Consider the following 19935-nt stretch of genomic DNA (forward strand, 5'->3'; position numbering starts at 1 on the left):
ACTTTTAAATTACAGTCTGAATATCTGCCATTATCAAGTAATAAGGTACTTGATACAAAAGGATTTTCTCAATAGCAGAAGCAAACCCTTTTATATATCTATACTTAATAAAAAATTTCACACATTTGATGTTAGTCATTTGTTTTTTAAAAACCTTTATCATAATAATGCTGACTTCTAGGCACTTACTATTTGGTGATATCCTCCGGGAATATGTAGAACTTACTGACCTTTCAGAGTGGCTTTGGACCCCAGTACTTCTAAAGTTATAGTCATAGTCTTAGATGTTTTTTAAAAATCTTTCATTATCCACTCTGTCACTTGTTGGTTCGACATCATCCTTTCACTAGTCCCTCTTTCACTACTTATAACTTCTAATTCTGATTAGGTAAAAGATAATCAGATCGTTAGGCTTATTTGTGGATATTATCTAAGATAAATTTTAACTCTGGGAAACGACTTGGGGGATTTTCCAGTGAAAATTTCCCGTGACTGCTCAGAGGATCTTTTTCCTTGGTGTTTGGGTTCCAAGTAGTCATTCTGGATAAATGAGCTCTAAAGCAAGTTAAATATAACATTTGTCAGTAGAAAATGTGATGTATTTTTCTTTTTAGCATAATTTTTATTAATAATTTGTTAAATCGTGGAGATTATTTTAGTAAAAATATTAGTCAAGCAGCGTTCAGTGGCATGGATAAACAGGCACTTAATGGACAGAAAGTTAGTTTACAATCATTATGTTTTGTAGCAGTTTGTAAAGTTCCTGTCAGTGACAGCTTGTCCTCTCAGCTGTGCCTCTAGTAAGGCAGAATAATTACTTCCAAGTAATTAACTAAAGGAAGAAAACCTTGCTAAATCTTATTTACTTTTTGTAAAAGATAGGATGAAGCCTAGCTAGTGAGTTGCGCTTCTTCATTTCAAGTACTTTTGGAAGTACTTAATGCTTTTAAGCCATTCTGATCAATTTAAGCTCTTAGAGTAAATTAATAAATACTCACCCAGAGGACAGGGTAAGTAGCTGTAATAATTACCGTTTCCACTGCTTGGGCACATTGTCAGATGTACGATGACTTGGAGAGCAAACTGCACTGGCCATATGTTTTGTTGACACCCTGGGGCTCACCAGGGTGCTTTGCACACGGTTGGCTTCTATGTGTGGACAGTTTTGTTTGGAAGGTAAAGAAAACTGTGGCTATCACTTGGCAGTAGTAGAGTTATGAACAGTGATTGCATTGATAATTTGTTTCAAATAGAGTTTTGTGAAGCTTGCAATTCTATTTAAAATCATTTTGCTATATTGAACTTTAGTTCCTTTCTAATCCCAAGTTTGCTTTTTTATTCTGAAAACCAGATTAGTAATTCACACTTACTTTTCCATTGAACTTTGAATTTTCTAGTGGATTTTATCTGTTTAGCGAATGTATAAATCTGCATGTGGTATTACAGTGTGCTAGCTTTTCCAGATTACATAGCAATATACCCCTTTTATATAAGAGTTAATGAGTTGCCAGGTTAGACTCAGCAGGCCATTGTTACATTAAAAGCCAGAAAGTTTGCTGTCTCTCTTCCATTCCCTTCCCTACTTTTTTTTTCTTTCATAGTTTTATTTAGTTGCTATATGAAAATAACTTCTAAAAATTGAGATTTTTATTTTTTAAAACAACATAGAGGTTTTTCATTTTGCTTCCTTACAGGTTCTATCTCATTGTTAATTTTAAATTATGGTAATTAATCTGAGCTGAGTAATGGTTTAATCAAGGTAGACCTTGCTCCTTGGCTGTGCCTCTCTCCTTTTTCTACCCCTCTCCCCGTTTTCACCTGTGGATTCGCATGTCTGACCTAGCAGAGTAATTGGGTCCACGGCAACATGGGCGTGCCTCCCTTAGAAACACTCAGTCTCACATATGACTCATAAGCTGAAGCACAGACACCACTTCCCCAATCTACAGGAGCCATTTTAACAGCACAAAACTTGCCGGATTGCTTTTTACTTTCAAGCCCAAAGGACAGTATCTAAAGAGAACGAGAATATTTGAAGGTAACTTGTTAAGATTTTGCGTGTTTGCTTCTGGCTGTTTCCTGAGCCTGATAAACGGAGGGTGGTTCTTACCTGTCGAAGGACAGGGCTGAATGTGTTCTTTAACTCTCTGGAAAAAATGTGTGTAGTCAGTCACATGCCTGATTGAACTTCACTACTAGGGGGAAACAAAGCTTTCAAGTTCTGGAAAGTTTTAGATCTTCTTGGTAAAGCATTTTTTATATTTTGTGTGATTTTTTTTCCCCCCATATGACTTGAGAATAAAGGAGATTTTTCTTACTTTCTTTTTCATACTACAAAGCAAACTAGGTCAAATTCCAATTTTTAAAAATGTAATTGTATTTGTGAGGGTACCCTGTAATTTACAATTAAGTAAACTATATTATTCACCTGTGATTTGGGTGTTAAGAAAGAAGTTCAAGAGCGAAGATTTTGTTTTGGCGTTTTAGTTAAGGGGAACTTTGGGACACCTCAGTCATAGGTGTTGCTCATTGACTGTAATGCCCTTTGTAATATCCTTTTTTCTTTAAAGTTAATGAAATTATACTAAACACTTAATTTTGAAAACTATATAAGTTTGAGTAAAATGAATGGTCATTTAGATAACAAGTTGAAGTGATTATTAAATAAAGAGGAAGAAAGGCTAGAATGATTCATTTACTATTAGAAAAAAATAATAAAGTTTTATAATTCACACTGGAAGCTTATTCTGTGTAACAGCCTTAGAAGCATAGCTAGTTTCTGAGGAAACGTAGTATTTTGATTTGTGTAAAAAGAAAAAGTAAAGAGTATTAACCTTCTGTCTATACAACTATTCTTAAAATTTGCTTGTTTGGGGTAAAAAAAAAAATACCTAGAAAAGGTTGCTTAGTTTTTTCCTGAAATATTTCTCATTATTGAAATTAGGAGATTCTGGTGTGCCTTGAAGTTCTAGGTGCTCTGAGAAGCTGGATGCAGCAGTATATTGCTTACGAAAGTTATTTGTGAAACTAAAATTTGAATGAAAGTAAAATTTGAATATGCAGTGATTCCAAATACAGTTTTTAGAAATAAAATTTGCCAAGTCATTTATTATTGAATGTAATGATATTTAGCTAGTTCTTTGGGAATTCGCTGCTAATAAATTTCTGACTGCTTGAAGGCCTGTCAGATGAAAGTGAAGATTTCTAGGCCGTCAATTACTATTTCTTACTCTTTGAAAGGATTGTTCATATTATCAGATCTCAGTTTATGGTCTTATAAGACAGGCACAAGCAGACATTTTACCAGTTCAGCTCTGAGCCATTTGCTGTCATCTTTGTTTGCATATTGCTGGTTTAGTCAGCTTTTGAGTAAGCAGAGGTTGTATTTACTTCTAGTGTGCTCTGTGTGAAAAATCTAATGAAACTTTTTTGCCTTTCTTTCTCTATTTTTTTCCTCCCTTCCTTCCTCCCTCCCTCCCTCCCTTCCTTTTCTTTCTTTCTTTTATTTTTTTTTTGAGTTTTTAAAGGCCAGCGACCCACAGAAAAATCAAGGGGCACACAAAGAAGCAAATAATTAAGATTTTATTTATTAAAGAGAAGTAGAAGAATTTAGTTTCTTAAAATGAAGACATTGGTGCAATTCAAATAAAAATAAATACCAGTCATATATTTCAGTTTCTTATTATGTGGAGAAGACTGAGGTGGGGCTTCAGGGAGAAGGGAGGAAAAAAAAAGCATAGAAGCAAAGGAAGGCCAGTACGACTTATTAGGCAGTCCCCTTCCCATCCCACCCCTTTCCTTTTATAAGGTTGAATATGAGTTTAAAGTGAGTCATCAGAATTAAACTTAGAATTACCAATTTGAAGAACTTAGCGTTAAAAAAGACTGAAGATCATCCAACTGCCTCACTTTTATAGTTGAAGAAACAGTGGCTCAAAGAGGTCTTGTGACTTGCTCAGGGTTATGTAGTGCTTGATGGCAGGGCTTCCAGCCTGGAGCTGCTTCTGCTAGCCCACACCAACAAGTGATGCTTTGTTTGAAATGGTCTGTATTTCCTCAAGAGTAAATAAAGCCTTAATTAAGTTGCTTGGTGATCATTTTGGTGATACGGTATGACCAAATGAATTAACTAATGATTTTGAAAATGTGTTCAAACTAAGTTTCCTTTTTCCTCAGAGAGAGGATGAGCCATTTGTTTAATTTCTACAACAGCTTTTTTTCACTACTATTAGAATTTTTTCATAGTTGAAGCATTGTGACATTGCATGTTTAAGATGGGCCTCAGGGAGATGGAAATACAAGGACTTGGGAATTTACATTGAACTTCCAGATAGAAAGACAGGTTTATTTCCACTTTAATTTTACCTCATATTGTTTTGGGAGGGCATATACTGTTTAGTATGATACCTTGTTCTATTAAAGTGTGTGTGTTAAACTTTGCATATGTTTACAAAAATCTAGAGGTCTCTAAACTCTAACGTAAGTACAATCTTGACTTTAACCTTCCCGTAATTAATAATCTCATTCCATTTGTTGTACCCTACTCCTCTTCTTTGAAAGTTTACTTTACATACCGGGCACTTGAGTCTTAGAATCTGGGGAATACAAAATCTTTGTCTATTCACTTTTTGATGTGTTTTTATTATGGTGGTTGAAATTTACTTCAGATCTGCCTTTCTTTAGATTTTTTAAATGCTTTGCATATGACTGTTGAATCTTTTAAATTTCCAAGTCCCCTAACCTAATTCAGCGTCAGATCCTCCACAGTGTGGCCATCATTGTTCTAAGCAACGAACAGGGCACAGAAGGCTAGAAAACCTGGGCTCTCGTCTCACAAACTTAGATTCTTACTGGGAAAACGTAGGTGAAATAAGTAAGGAATGGAACTAAACCACTGAGTTGTTAAATTTCGGTTCAGACTGTTTGCCTAGAGGTGAAAGGTGACTGAGACTTAAAATAGGCAGAAAAGTCTATGAGTCTTTAGGAATTATGAGTATTGAAGAATGAATAGCATTTGTGTAGGTTAAGGAGAGTGTCTTCAATAAGAATAAGAATATAAGCTCTTAGAGAGCAGAGATGTTTTATTCTATTTCTTCACCTTTTTCAACCTTTGACAGAGTATCAAGCACAAGTGTATAGGCCGGTGTTATTTGCTGCATTAAATAAACCCTTGGCTGCTCAGTTGGGCAGGTCCTGTTAAAGTTAGTGGTAGCAAATCTTTAAAGGGCATGTGGCCTTCAACTTAATCTCTGATGCCTGCACATTGCAACCAAAGAAGTAATTAACACCTGCCTGGTAGTATACTACCTTTAAAGTAGTAATTTTTGACCTTTGGTGTAACAGAGAATCACCTGGCTTCAACTTAGAGATTTTGGTTCCTTAGGCCCTGGGGTTTGACTTATCCATCTGCAATCTTAATAAGTACTCTAGATGACTGTGATGCACAGGCTGCCACACTTTCTTGGAGAGTTTGCAGGCTTAAGAGCTGTGAAGAGTGATTAATCAGTTACTTAACATTTTAATATCTGAATTTTTAAGGAACAGTGGTATTTTGAAGCCCACGGCCTGTAGTAAGTAAGAAAAGTCACTAGAACTTATTTAGCCTCGTCTCCCTACCCTAGTTATCCCTTTGTCTGTTCCAGTTTTTTGCTGTGGTATATTTTTCAACTTTGTGGCTCTCCCTGTTTCCTTTTCTCTAATTCTACATTTTCTCCTCCGGCTCCCCATTCACTACCGGCTTGACCACAATATATAATTAAACTAATTATTTTTGTTTTTCAGGTATAATTAGCCTCTTCTTTATCTCTCAGCGAGCCATCACACTCTCTCCAATGTTAGTTTTTTTTTTAGTTCCCTTTGGTGCTTCATGGTATCTCTCCATTCTGTTTTCCTTGGGTTAGAGCCAAAACAGCCCCTTCCTGATTTAGGGTAGCATTATAGTCTTTGAAAACCCTTCTCTCCTGGGAAATACACTATTAGTGTTTGTAATTGTTTGAGTCTGGCAGGGAGTAACTTTTTTTTACCGTTTGAGTTTCTTTGGACATTTAACTGCATAGTTGATTGCATATTTGTAGGCTTTGCATTACATTACGTCTCATCTAATGGGATATAGGTGTTCACAGACTCTCATAGAAATGGGAAGAAGAGTCCCATCAGTTGAATGGTCTGAATATAATTTTGCTACCATCAGTTGGCCAGAATATTTTGCTCCTTTGCTTAGGAGCTGCCTCATAGAAATGGTAGGAATTAAATTAGTAATATCATTGAGTCAACCTAAATGATTAGGGCAGTTTTCAACTGTCTGAGCAATCTTTCTCCCATTAGTAGAAGAGGAACTCCTAAAGAGCAAGTTATTTGTCACCTCTATCTTTGTGTCTTGTCAGACGATCTGTATACTAGAGTAAAAGTGGCTATTGAGCTATACTACAAATGTGTAGGCACCCCACCCTTTTTGAAAAAAATAACTCCTGGGCTGTTTGCTTTGTTGGTAGAGGTAAACTTCTCTTTTCACTTTCATTCCCTTACCCCTGTAGGAATTCAGAGCTCTTCTTTCATTTGTCTTTTAATGCTGAGTAGCAGGATATCAGCTCTTTTTTATCTCCATATTTTGTAGCTTGAGATTGGTTGCCAGCATCAAAACAAACCAAAAAAAAAAGCACAACAGTAAACAATATGAATGCCTTCTGGAGTTTTTATGAAGATTGATTTAATAATTTTTATATTAAAAAGCTATCAAAATGATGCACATTGTTAAAAATCTAATAAAAAGCCTTTAGTGAAAAGCAGCCTCTCTACCCCTTCCCACTCTCAGTCCTGCTGCCTAAAGGCAACCACTTATACAAGTTTTTGGTTTTTTGATTTTTCAAACTTGAATTTTCTTGGATCTATCCTTTTCCAGTCTTCTACCCCATGGAATAGAAGTTCTTCAAGGTAGCAGGAACCAGTGTGACTTCACATGATATAAAGTCACGTAAAGTTCATTTTCTATGTGGTAGATGCTCAGTAACACAGTGGTCATTGTATTTGTGCAGAGTTGTATGGTACAGTTTTACAAATCTAAATTAAAGAAAATTGGTTATTTTCTGTGTTTTAGAAAACAGTCCTGTAAACAGTGAAACTAGAAAATTTTACAATTAAAACTATAAAAATGAGGTGTTGATTTAATAACTGTTAGTTTATATGCATCTTATTTTTTATACCAAAATACTAAATGGAAGCTGAGTGTTGTAATGGAGCAATTCATTATCCTTTTTTCTTTAAAACTGAAATGTGCATGTGGGGGAATGTATAAAACATATACAGTTTAAATGTAATTACATAGTGTTTACCCATGTCACAACAGAAATAGAGCCTGTTTATTAAGATAGAAATCCCCCAGCGGGACTTTCCTGGTGGTCCAGTGGCTAAGACTCCCTGCTCCCAACGCAGCTGGCCCAGGTTTGATCCCTGGTCGGGGAACTAGATCCCTCAGGCCTCAACTAAAGATCCCGCATGCGGCAATGAAGATCCCAAGTGCCACAACTAAGACCCAGCACAGCCAAATAAATAAACAAATATTTAAAAAGAAAAAAAGAAATCCCCCACTCTGCCCATGTCTGTTTCTCCTTAAAAATAACTATTATCCTGATTTTTGTGATAAGCTTTTCTTTATAGTTTTACCCCTTTGAACTTTATTTAAATGGATCACACCATATATATTCTATAGTGACTTGCTTCTTTCATTTAACTCTATTAGCTTTATCTTACTTAATTTTAATTGCAGAGTAGTATTACATTGTCTGTATCGGAATGTATTTATTCCTTCTTGTTGATGGCAGTAGATTATTTCCAGTTTGGGAACACTCTTGCACATAATTCTTGGAGCATACATGCAAGCATATGTGAAGAGTTTACAAAGAGTATGGAGAGAATGAATATTTAAGATACTTCAGAGTTTTTCATTATCTTTCCTAGGAACAGATGCCTGCTATTGATGCCTTCCTACCCATTCAGCATCTTACTATGGTGTTTTGCCCTGGGGACTAAAATCTTCCAGGACCCTAAACAAATGGGCAGTTGATGCCTTTAGAGTAAGTTGCAAACATTAGTATATTTGACCACTAAACACTAAGCAGTTTAGCATGCCTGTCATTTATTAACTAGAGTTTAATTAGTTCAAACATAATTTTGAATAAAAAACAAATTTTGATAGACCATTATAATCCCTATTATATACATAAAAACAATATTATTATTGATATGTATGAAGTAAAGGTATAAAAATATAGACAGTTGGGGCAACATCAATTTTAGAATAGTTGGAGGAGATTGGTGAGGGATATACAGAAGGCTCTAACTATATTTGACTTTTTTATTCTTAAGAATCTGAAACAAATTATGGAAAAGTGTTAATGTAATGTGAAGCTGGGTGATGGGTATGTCAATGTATTCTTTCTTTGGTTGAACTATTTCACAGTAAATTGTGCTATATAAGGGGTAGTTTATTTTTGCCCCACATTTACATATAACTGAGAAATAATGTTTAATTTGTTGAGGAGTAGAAGTTGATTTTTTTAAAAAGTGAATAAACTCTACATCAGTTAAAAAAAATCACCATTTCAGTGAAGGAGATTAGGTAGATTCAGAATTAAGTTATAATAGGACCGTGTATCTGTCCCACATAACTAACAAGATGGCTCTGGGCATACTTCTTTTTTTAATAAATTTATTTTATTTATTTTTATTTTTGGCTGCGTTGGCTCTTCATTGCTGCGCGCGGGCTTTTTCTAGTTATGGCGAGCAGGGGCTACTCTTCTCTGCGCAGACTTCTCATTGCGGTGGCTTCTCTTGTGGTGGAGCACGGGCTCTAGGCACGCAGGCTCAGTAGTTGTGGCGCACAGGCTTAGTTGCTCCGCCACATGTGGGATCTTCCCGGACCAGGGCTCAAGCCCATGTCCCCTGAATTGGCAGGCAGATTCTTAACCACTGTGCCACCAGGGAAGTCCTCTAGGCATACTTCTGATGAGTAAATGATAATTTCCAGTTGAGATCCATTGGAGCTATAGTTTGCTAGAAATAATTTAGTCTTTAGAATCATCACACATTCAAATATTTTTCAAAAACACATTTTAGAACAAAGATTCATAAAACATAATTGATATAGTATTAACTGACACTGATAAACTTTTAAGTAGCTAATACCCCAAATCAGACTTTTACATCTAACCAGATTTATTACCATAATTAGTGTTTCATCTTGCTTCCTGATATGGGTGTCATCTTGTTTCCTTAAAATTCTTACTATAATGATAGTAATTCTTGCATCTTTAGTGACTTTTTTTGTTATAAACTTGATATGGAATCTTTATATAAGATTTCCAAAATTTAATAATGTAAATGTGGGAGTTGTTATAAAAAGGGAAACATAGATCTTAATCCAGTGTTTTGCTTTTGCAGTCATCTCTTGGCTCTCTTTTTTGAGCTCTTTTTCACAGTGTCCGTATAAGTAGTGGCAGGGACAAAGAGGAACAAATGAAAGTAGAAGTCATAGGATTTTATAGTTGGAAGGGTTCTTAAAAGTCATGCAATTCAGGAGGCTCCTGGATTTGTTATTATTATGTTCCTTTTCATCCTATATAATTCATTGATTTCATTCAACAATTATTTATTGTCTGTTAGGGAGAATTCTTGATGCTGGAGAGTACAGCAGACAGAGATTTTCTTATGGCAATTTAGAACATATCCATGCTGATGGAACCAATGCCGTATTTTGTGTTCTTGGCCGCACTGTGTGGCATGTGGAATCTTGGTTTCCGGATCAGGGATTGAACCTGTGGCCCCTGCGTTTGACGTGCAGAGTCTTAACCACTGGACTGCCAGGGAAGCCCCCAGTGCTGTGTTGGTGGTGGTGTGTAGCCTGTACCTTTTAGGCAAGATAGAAAAGGTTAGACCCCCAAGCTTCTTGTTAAGATCTCTACACATGGCATTCCTAAGGTGGGCTATAGCCTTTGTTCTGCAGAAGGTCAGAACACTTTGTGAGAGGCATCACTGAAGATGGGCTGCTTTTTGCATCTTAGATATTTCTGTTTGTTATAATTGAAGCCTAATAATCATGATTTATCTTTCTTTGGTAATAATATTTTTCTAAGCACTGAGTCCTAGCGAATGTTTAAAATTCCTTTCCAGGTAATCTTTGTGTTTATTTAGAATTTTATGTCTTAAAGAAGCTTGTTAAAGTATGCTGGAAGAATATATACAGTATTATACTATTTATATAAGGTTAAATATATACCACACAAAGCACACATATATTAAAGCATAAAGAAAAAGAACGTGAAGATTTTAGATTTAAATTAGAATAATCTGAATTAACGTTATATGTGTTTTAGTTTGAGAGACAGTTCATATTTAGAAACAGAAATTTATGTTGTTTATTCAGAACGTTTTATGGCATGAACTGTTAAGCTGGGTGTTATATTTGATCCTTTCGTCTTTGGATCAGAGACAAATATGTGGGCTGTTATAGGATCATTTATAACCTGTTAGTCTTCCGAATAAACTGAAAGGAAGGTGTACTGTTCGTCTGCACTTGGAAGAATAGAACAGCTGCTCACCATTGTTCGCATATTTGATTGTTGAGAAGTGGTAGACGCCAGGTTCTCTGCAGATGTCCTGAGACTTTTCTGACCGTTTTCGGGTGGTTCGACCCAAGCATCAGAGCCAGAGGCTGTGGGAAGGGAGCTAATGTGTAAGGAAATGGACAATTCCCTTAGGGTTCAGGGAGCATTTATTCCCTAGATACTGGGGACAGTTGAGGGTAATACATTTACAAGTAAGAGCAGAAATATACCAAAGATATGCTAGGAAGGCACTAGTAGCTCTTAACACTGTTGAAAAGAATGAACTAGATATTTTCATTGAAAAATACTGAATAAAAATGAAATTGTTTTCCAAGATACTCATTTAAGAAATGTTACTTGCTTTAGGAACATGGTGCCATGTTTAAAGCTGATTATTACATGTATATTAAATTCTCTTTAGGAAAGAAAGACCATAAGATGAGCTTACTTGCAGTAAAATATTGAGTCATTGTGGACATTGACCTAGAGACAAATAGCACTATAGCCTGGTGAAATTGTAGTTGTGGTAACTTACAGCTTAGGTAAGAATTGACCAATGGAGAAGATGGCTGTATTGTGCCCAAGTTTTTATGGAATATGACGCATATGAGTGATGAATTGAGGTGATTCTTAGGAATTATTAGTTGGGGAGGCAGCTAGGCATGATGAAAAGTGAGCATCTCTGTTTTAGCTGTAATTAATTGCAAGCTTGCTTAAAATGACTTAAAACAGTAATAAGTATTCACCTATTGGGAATGGAGTTCTATTTGCTTTGCGTATAGTTGGAGAACATATGTGAATAGATAATGTGAGCCATGTTTTGGATATACTGAGAAGAGAGCAAGGGAGTGGAGGTAGTTTGATTGGGGGGGAACACAAATTGTAATCAGGGAGAAGTGCTCACAAGAAGCCATGGTAAAAATGACCAGAGATCAAAGAGGCAAGGTGTCTGTCCTGCTGTTTTGAGTCAGTTGTTCAAAGTGGTTTTTTGTTTTGTTTTTGGTGGTAGTTATCTTTTTTGAGAGGTAAAGGCAGGGTGGGGAGAGCGTCTTCTGTCTAGGTGGTCACATGTTATTTACCTAACCAGTTGGGTAAAATAGTTTGGGGGCTGTCCTGTTGTTCAGAGACTTGATTTTTTTACTCACTCATTGTGGTTTTCAAGTCTTAATTTGTAAGGTACTTACTCCCAAGAATACTTCTTAAGAAATCTATTAATAACGAGTCTTCATGTTTGTAATGAACTTAGATCCCAACCTCAGAATACCTTTTTAATTGTTCTGTTTTCATAAACACTCTTTACCAATTCTATCTTATACTTCTGACACCAAGCTTTGATACCTTTTCACATAAACTATTGGACTATTTATAAAACAAGACATAAAGATGTAGCAGAGAAGGCAGGAAATACTTGACGTTTGTATGCCATATCTTGTTCTCTGCTTCCTGTCAGTTAAACCACGATGAGAGGAACAGAGACACAGATGTACAATTGCTGCTCTAATTTCCCATTCGGGAGACCAGTTAGGTATAAAGCTTGTTTCATTAAACTTTTGTCACTTGTTGATTCTAGGCATGTTGTAGTCTTGTTTTGTGTTATATGGGTTGTATGGATGACAATTAGATGTTTGATATAGAAAATATAAAATGTGTTTACTTTTGTGAAATTTTTATAGGTCATAAAAGACTGGCATTCAAATTTGTATCTATGGTATACATGCAATATGAAATGATAAGCTAGTATGTTGGTCTCAAAATTTTGACAAGCATTAATTTATTTTTGTATTCTGGTTTATCAGTATTTTTTAAAACTTTTAGAGCACTTTATGGTTTACAAAGGAAAATCTTACTAGGTACAACTTTAAGATGATGAAAGGAAGGCCACAGAGGTTGACCTATCCAAGAAAATAAAGTTAGTAAATGGCAGGACTAGGATTTGGATGCAGGTCTTCTGATGCTAAATCTTGTGTCCTTTTAGGAAAAGGTTTGTTTTCATTAAATTACTATTTTACCTATTATTCAGTGATTTAACCTTTTAGGTTTTCCTTAGCTTCTTCTATCTGCAATGTCCCCCCAGCAAATAATTACTGAATATTATGGGAGAATAAGCTTTGTAGCCACTTCTGCTACATCTTTTGTCTTAGCTGATAGACTGATTGCCCGTAGTGTCATAGTGTTTCTTTCCTGTCCTTCTCCCTTACCCACTGGTGTCTGGCAGATAGGTCCCTAATGAGCATTTGTGAAATAAATAAAAGAATGTAGATAGTACTGATATGATTTCTGAAGGCCACCTAGTATATAGGAAAAGATAATACAGGGGGAATTTTCTCTTCTTCCTTGAAGTGTTTATATTTGTGAAGGGAATGCTTTAAAAAAATTCCAACAAACTTTTTTGGTTGTTGTTAAATTTCAATTAACTCAAAGTCAAATTAAAAATTAAAGTGAAATAGAGGCCCTGAGGTTTGCCTGGAAGAAGTCAGCCATTGGATTTAGCTGTATCTATTTTCACCTCAAATTTTCCCTTCGCCTCTCCTTATGTGCCTACAGATGGTCTGAAAGGTAAGAAATTCTCCCACAACTCTTACTGTCCACTTCGAGTGGGAGAGGTCACATTTTCTGTGTCTAGTTGCCAGGGATCAAGAGGTACCTGGAAGTTAGACATGGGAGGAGAGGGGCAGAGTTTCTTCTGTTCATGGGTTGTAAGATAACTGTATTGCGTGATAGTCTCACATTTTTAAAGCAGAATATTTTGAGGGGGAACATCAAGATCACCACATTAGAAGCCCTTCAAAGGCAGAAGTTTTGGTCTGTTTTGTTCTGTGCTGTATTCCTGCCACCTAGAATAGAGTCTAACATGTTGTAGGTACTCAGTGGAGTGTATGAATAGATGAATGAGCAGGAGCTGAAGTCAGACGTGCTCAAACTCTCTCTGAGCATCTTGAGTATTCCTTTGACAAATAGTTACCATGGGCCGTCTGTGTAAGCTGTGGGAGTATGGTGGTGACCATGACAAAGTCCTTTTGCCCTTATTTGGTTGGCTTTGTCAATGCATGGTTATTACTGATATGAAGATTAAATGACAGATATAGCAACATACTGTAGCATAAGGCCTGGCACATGTAAATAGTAGCTATTATTTTCTTCTTATTTATTTCTAATTTGTTATCTCTTTCTTAAATTCCTTGAGGATAAGTATCATGGTTTTTTCGTATCTGTGCAAAAACATCAGTGGTTGTAGAGATGTTTAAGAATTACGTAAAGTAGTATATATGTCTTGCTTTATAAATTGTAAAAGCACTTATTAGACACTAAGATATTACCAACAAATGATCACGTAAATGGACCTTATTGTGCTGTTGTACAATTTCTGGATGTGTCTTCATGCTAAAGTATTTTTAAAAATCTAATAAGTGCCTGTTATATCTACTAAAGCAACTTTGAATTCTTGAACTTCCAAAGAGTAAGGCAAAGCCATAAAGCAGAAAATACTTCTAACAAAGAGCAAGTTTAATGCAGCTAGACATTCTTACAGGAGTATCTCTCTTTTAAACATCACCCTGGAAGGAAGTAGATTCCTTGAAAGTTGGTGATAGAAGTCTCTATTAAGTGACTAAGAAACTTTCATCTGTCATGGGTATCATATCCTTCTTCACTAACTGAATCAGCATCATCTTTTCAAAATACTTAATACTAAATGGCAATATACAATCATCCACAGATGCAGTGAGTTCATAGATTTCAAAGTTTCACTGGTATCCAAATGGATGTAGGACAATTTTGATGTTCAATTGAAGAACTTGTATGAAAGGTTATATCGTAATAAGTCATATCTTTTTGAAAATTTTATTTTCCTATTTCTCCCTTCTTCCAATCCTTAGGCAGAGAACAAAAAGTTGAAGTAAACTAGTGATTTTTGTTTGTTTTGAATAACTTCCCCACACCCTGGGTAGTTTAAAAATCATTGTTGAGAATCTCTATTACAAGTAATTAATGAAGAATTTAAGGAGGACAGTATACACATCAGTGGCTAGAAGTTATCAGTGTAGCAGTCAAGCTATGGAATGTTTGTTTAAACTGTCCTCATCATTTTTAGATGGTAGTTACCAGATCCCACTTGCACTGGGCTTTGTAATCTTGGGACCACACTCTGTTGTTGCAACCGGATATGAAAACCTCCAGGAACTTTGCACTTCTTCTTTCCAAATCAAGCCTAAATTCCACTGCCTGACTTTCAAGACCCTCCATAGTTGGTTTTGCTTTGCTTATTTAACCACATTTTCTACTATTTCCCATTGTCAACTCTTAGCTCTGGTCAGGCTGTTAACTATCTCCAAACTTACTTTGGTAGGTTTTGATTCTCTTTATTCTTCTGTGTCTCAGCCTTCTCTCTGTCTCTGTCTCTGTCTCTGTCTCTGTCTCTGTCTCTGTCTCTCTCTCACACACACACACACACACACATGCATGCACATATGTACACATGTATGCACATATAAGCAAACATGCACATACACACACTTTCCCTTTCCCTGTGGTCTCTCCACATCCTATGTCACTTTAAGGTTGAGTTTAAGTCCTTTATTGTCTAAAGTGTTCCCTTGATCCATTTGACCGTCCCCTTTTCTGAAATGCTACAGTATTGATCAGCTTTATTAGCGTTTAATTAAATGCTAACTTTTGGTGTTCAGTTGTTTTCTCTCTTGGTCTTGTTTCCTGAACTAGATTGTGAGCTTCACAGGAACAAGCCCATGCAGTATCTCTTTGTCTTTCCCACAGTGCTGAGCTAAGGGGAAGTTCACTAAATATTCACCAATTTTTTTTTTACCACCAAGTCAATCAGTAGACCATGGTTGCTTCTGAAAATGGATGTTGTGGAAGGCCTAAAAATTGAACTGTTCTGTATTATAAATCTTTTTTTTTTTTTTTTTTTTTTGCCACACCATGCGGCCTGTGGGATCTTAGTTCCCCGACCAGGGATCAAACCCGTGCCCTCGGCAGTGAAAGCGTGGAGTCCTAACCACTGGACTGCCAGGGAATTCCCTGTATTATAAATCTTTATATTACTTGTGAATGATATTTAAAGTTTGCTTCAACTTAAGGTATGTACAATAGGAAGATACGAAGTTACATGTGTAATTTATACTAAGCCCATGCCCCTCCACTTTCTCATCACTCATCTTGTGGTTTTACTGCTTCTAGTTTTTTTGGTGTCATTGAGTTTAGCATCTTAGGTGAGAGCCAGGTACTTAACGAGGATGATTGTAGGAGGAATCCCATTTTAAGGATCTTGACATGGAGCGTCAGAATCTTTTGATTATATCCAAACTTATTTAAACTAGATTTCTATTATCTAGAGAAGAAAAGGGGTATGCTATGAAATTGGGGATATTCTCGCACATAGTGAGCAGGAAGTTTTGTGCACAAGGATCTTTGAGTCCATCAAACTTGTTGGTGACTTGGGAAAAGGTGAAAATGCTTTGCATCTCTAGAGTTTATATCCTTAAGTCTGGTCCCACTGTGACTTGGAAGAGGCCGCTAAAATGCCACAGGTATAAAAGGTTATGATCACCCAAGAAGATGTGGAGAGATCTGGATTGAGCCTATCATTCAGCACAGATGAAGCCTGGGAAAGGGTAGTACATACAGGGTGCTGGGGGGAATTGGGGCAGGGCCGACTTGGGCTTCTTTAATTCGGGGGTGGGGTAAGGGGGCCATGAGAGACTATAAAATGCGGAAATGCTGGTGTACCTATTTTTGAGATGGGAGTGAAGAGAAGTAAAAAAATTGTGACAGAGGTGTCCTTTTTAAACTTGGTCCGTGAACATTCCCAGTCAGTCTTCTGGTGCAGGTGATCAGATACCCCGTTTTTACAAATCTGACTGGCTGCATTTTTCTCATACCTTTTGGGACATCATGAAGAGCCACTTCAGCCCTGTTAATGAATTTGAAGTTTTTCTTATAGGCAGTGGAAGCCACTGCTTAGTTTTTTTTTTTTTTAATTAATTAATTAATTATTTTTGGCAGCGTTGTGTCTTTGTTGCTGCACGCGGGCTTTCTCTAGTTGTGGTACATGGGGGCTACTCTTCGTTGCAGTGCGTGGGCTTCTTATTGTGGTGGCTTCTCTTGTTGCGGAGCATGGGCTCTAGGCGCGCAGGCTTCAGTAGTTGTGGCACGTGGGCTCAGTAGTTGTGGCTTGCGGGCTCTAGAGCACAGGCTCCATAGTTGTGGCACACGGGCTTAGTTGCTCCGCAGCATGTGGGATCTTCCCGGACCAGGGCTTGAGCCCGTGTCCCCTGCATTAGCAGGCGGATTCTTAACCACTGCGTCACCAGGGAAGTCCCTTTTTTTTTTTTTTTAAATTGAAGTATACTTGATTTACAGTGTTGCGTTGATTAGTTTTAAGTAGAGAAGTAAGTTGATCATATTTTCATTTTTGGTTAATTACTCCTATTGCAGAGTGAAGAACCACAAGGGGAGCTAGAGTAAAGGTAGTAATGACCCATCAATTGAACACAGAGCTCCTATCACCTAAAAATACAATCTGTGGCCGTTAAGCTTTTCATGTAACCTTTGATTTTGTTTTCACCTGATGGTGTGTCTCTTCCTAAGAGTGAAACTTCTCATGACAGAGTAACAGTCTCTTCTAGAAGAGTATTGTGTAGTGTGGGAGTTAGAGATGGCAGGAGCTGTGTCCTGTAGCAAAATCTCCTGTGGGACTTCACAGCAACATCCCTGGCTTTTCCCCTTCACTTTGGGCCAGAAGGAAACACTGTTATTGATGGGAATCTGCCATATTCTCAGGTGAGGGAACCATTGGACTAGAGCGTATTTTTTCTCTGATGATAATATTAAACAGGGGAATAAACAACCACAGAAATGAAACAGTTTTCTTGTGAGCTGATTCTTGTTTGTTACAGAAAGAAAAATGTTAACTGCCTGATCAGGTCTTGCTGATAAGCACATTTCAGCATATTTGTGTTCCCGAGCTAGGTGTGTTTTGTCGGAGTTTAGATTTTGCGTGCTGGAGGAAAGAAAGTTCCTTCAGTCAGTTTATTTGCATAATAAAAACACCAATAAATGACATTTTTGACAATTATCACTTTCAGCCACTTGGGGAAAGTAAATTTTTTTTTTCATGACCAAGGTTAAAAGACTATCTGATTACTGTTGGGTATTTCTCTTTGGTTTTAAATTCTCTTGTTTTCAGAACATGCTCAGAAAAAGGGTTAATCTTGAGACCACAGGTAAGAACAGGTCTAGGTATGTGATATGGTTTTGCAAGGCGCTACAAATGCTGCCTGAGTGTAATGTGACACCAGGTAGGCCCAAGTGGCCAATGATGGGAAGTGGAGAACAATGTGAAAGAACCGGCCTTTCAGGTCTGGGGAGTGAGTAATTGCAGCCTGTCCTCTGAGTGCTGGAACTGTTCTGGGGTGTCAGCAAAAAGGCCAAGCATAGAGAAGTCAGCCTGTTCCCTTGATCATATTGACTTTGTGGGGTTTTTGTTGTTGTTGTTGTTGTTTCACTTTAGCATGGTTGAAGCTAAGGTGAGCTTATTCAGGTTTCCAAGGCCTGCTTTGGCTTTGCATATATCACCAGAATACAAAAAACATCAATTTGTGTTTCATTCACATGGAAATAAAAATATACTTTTGAAAAAGATCTAAGTACTTCACTTCCCCTGCCCTCCCCCTCAGTTTCAATGAAAGATGCCTAAAGCAGCAGAGCTACTTAAAAGATACAGATGGTTATATATATGGTACTTATATGATTCCAAGAACATATTTTTAAACTTTTTCTACATTTTCTTGAATTCCTTGAATATTTGAAATGAGTTAAAGGTGGTAGTATAGAACATTTTCTTTTTGAATTAAGAGAACCCTGAATGCAGTAGGGAATGATTTGCTCCTCTGTGACATTTACTTGTATTTTTTTCTCTTCTATTTTGTGTATAGAGTACATGATTTAGAGAGTGCTATGCAGTGAGATTTATTTTACAATTAGTGTCTTTTTTTGTTTGTTTGTTTCCTTATTCAGTAGAAACTGAGGGTCTACCCTTGTTGGGGGAGGTTAAAGTCTGGTTACTTAACTGTAACTACATTTTGATGTGTTTATTATTTTTTTTTCTTATCTACAAGTTTTTAGTGTGATAGCAATAGTGTATTCAAAGAACTAGCAAGAAAAATGTCAATAAAATTTATTTTAAAGTATTTTAATGAGTTATTGTGGTAGCTTTACAAAAAGGCTTACTGATGTTTCCTTTTCACCTTTTTAGGCTGAGTGAAAGGTAAAGCAAGATAGTATGATATGATAGAACTTGGAAACGAACAACAATAGTAAAATTTTAAGATTTAAAGCAATAATAGAAAAATCTAGAAACTCCTCTTTTTCAGTTATTCCACATAAAAATGTGGAAAATGATTTACCAGGTAGCAAATATGTGTAAGGGATTTCTTATTTGTCCAGATATTCTACTAATGAAAAATACTAATGAAGTTCTATTAATGTAGAGAATTGGGCTGGGAATTGGGGAAAAATAGAGAATTGTTGCTTTCTTTGTCATTAACTGTCTGTGTGACCTTGGACAAGTCAGACTGGGCTAGGCCCAAATTCTCTAACTGTTCAACAAATGCATTGTCCTAGGTAATCCTTACATCTTTTTTAGTTCTAAAAAACTAAAGTATGATTCCACACTTTTCAGATTGAGAATGGGCAGACCCTTGGAAGATTGTATAGAATTTATCTTGTTACCACTGATTTATTATTTTCATTTCTGCTGGGAGCTAATATAAAGCATTCTACCATACTAGAAAACAACTGGAAAGGCCTAACTATGGTCTGTTACAGAAGAATTCCATTCATTACAGTTTATGGATTTATTGCTTGCTTCTCATTTCTAACTTGAATAGCTTCTCTTCTCTCACGTTTCTTGCTCTATTTTCTTTAGTTTTTATTGTATTTCTTCTAGTTTCATGGTTTTTCCAATATACTTCCTGTTCTTACGATGGGTGTATCTGTATGCTGAAAAGGGTGGTTTATCAGGTTACCACTTCATATAAAAATACTTTCCGTTCAGGTACTTGGCATCTGGGGTTACTACATAGTTCCAGTTCTTTAGATACTCCCCACCTTATAAATACACAAACACACACACACACAGAGTCTGAATACTTTATTAGAGATAGTCATTCAAATTAAAGGTAGTCATTCAACCACCCAATTGCTCTAAGTTGGTGTATTTTACCTTCTTTGGGCCAGAGCTGTCTAATCTAAAAACTTGTTCCTCTTTTATTTGATTGGTTCCCTTTGTCAGTTTTCATATTGAGCGTAATGAGTTGGTAGC

At 36.5% G+C, this 19935-nt stretch overlaps 1 protein-coding gene across 7 annotated transcripts in view; it reads left to right on the forward strand.

Annotated features, from left to right (window-relative positions):
- The window catches only part of ELF1 (E74 like ETS transcription factor 1), a 105218-nt gene that overhangs the window by 26451 nt on the left and 58832 nt on the right, over positions 1-19935 (forward strand). For 5 of the 7 annotated variants that reach the window (XM_073795257.1, XM_019936457.3, XM_073795261.1 and 2 more), the window contains exon 1: positions 1885-2038. The exons of 1 other annotated variant lie outside the window; for it this stretch is intronic. The gene's annotated coding sequence lies outside the window, so the exon portion shown is untranslated. Of the gene's footprint in view, positions 1-1884; positions 2039-7953; positions 8070-19935 lie in introns of those variants that run through there. One more of the 7 variants, XM_073795259.1, reaches the window with a different exon arrangement.

Source organism: Tursiops truncatus, chromosome 18, assembly GCF_011762595.2.
Source record: "Tursiops truncatus isolate mTurTru1 chromosome 18, mTurTru1.mat.Y, whole genome shotgun sequence".
Taxonomy (NCBI): Eukaryota; Metazoa; Chordata; class Mammalia; order Artiodactyla; family Delphinidae; genus Tursiops; species Tursiops truncatus.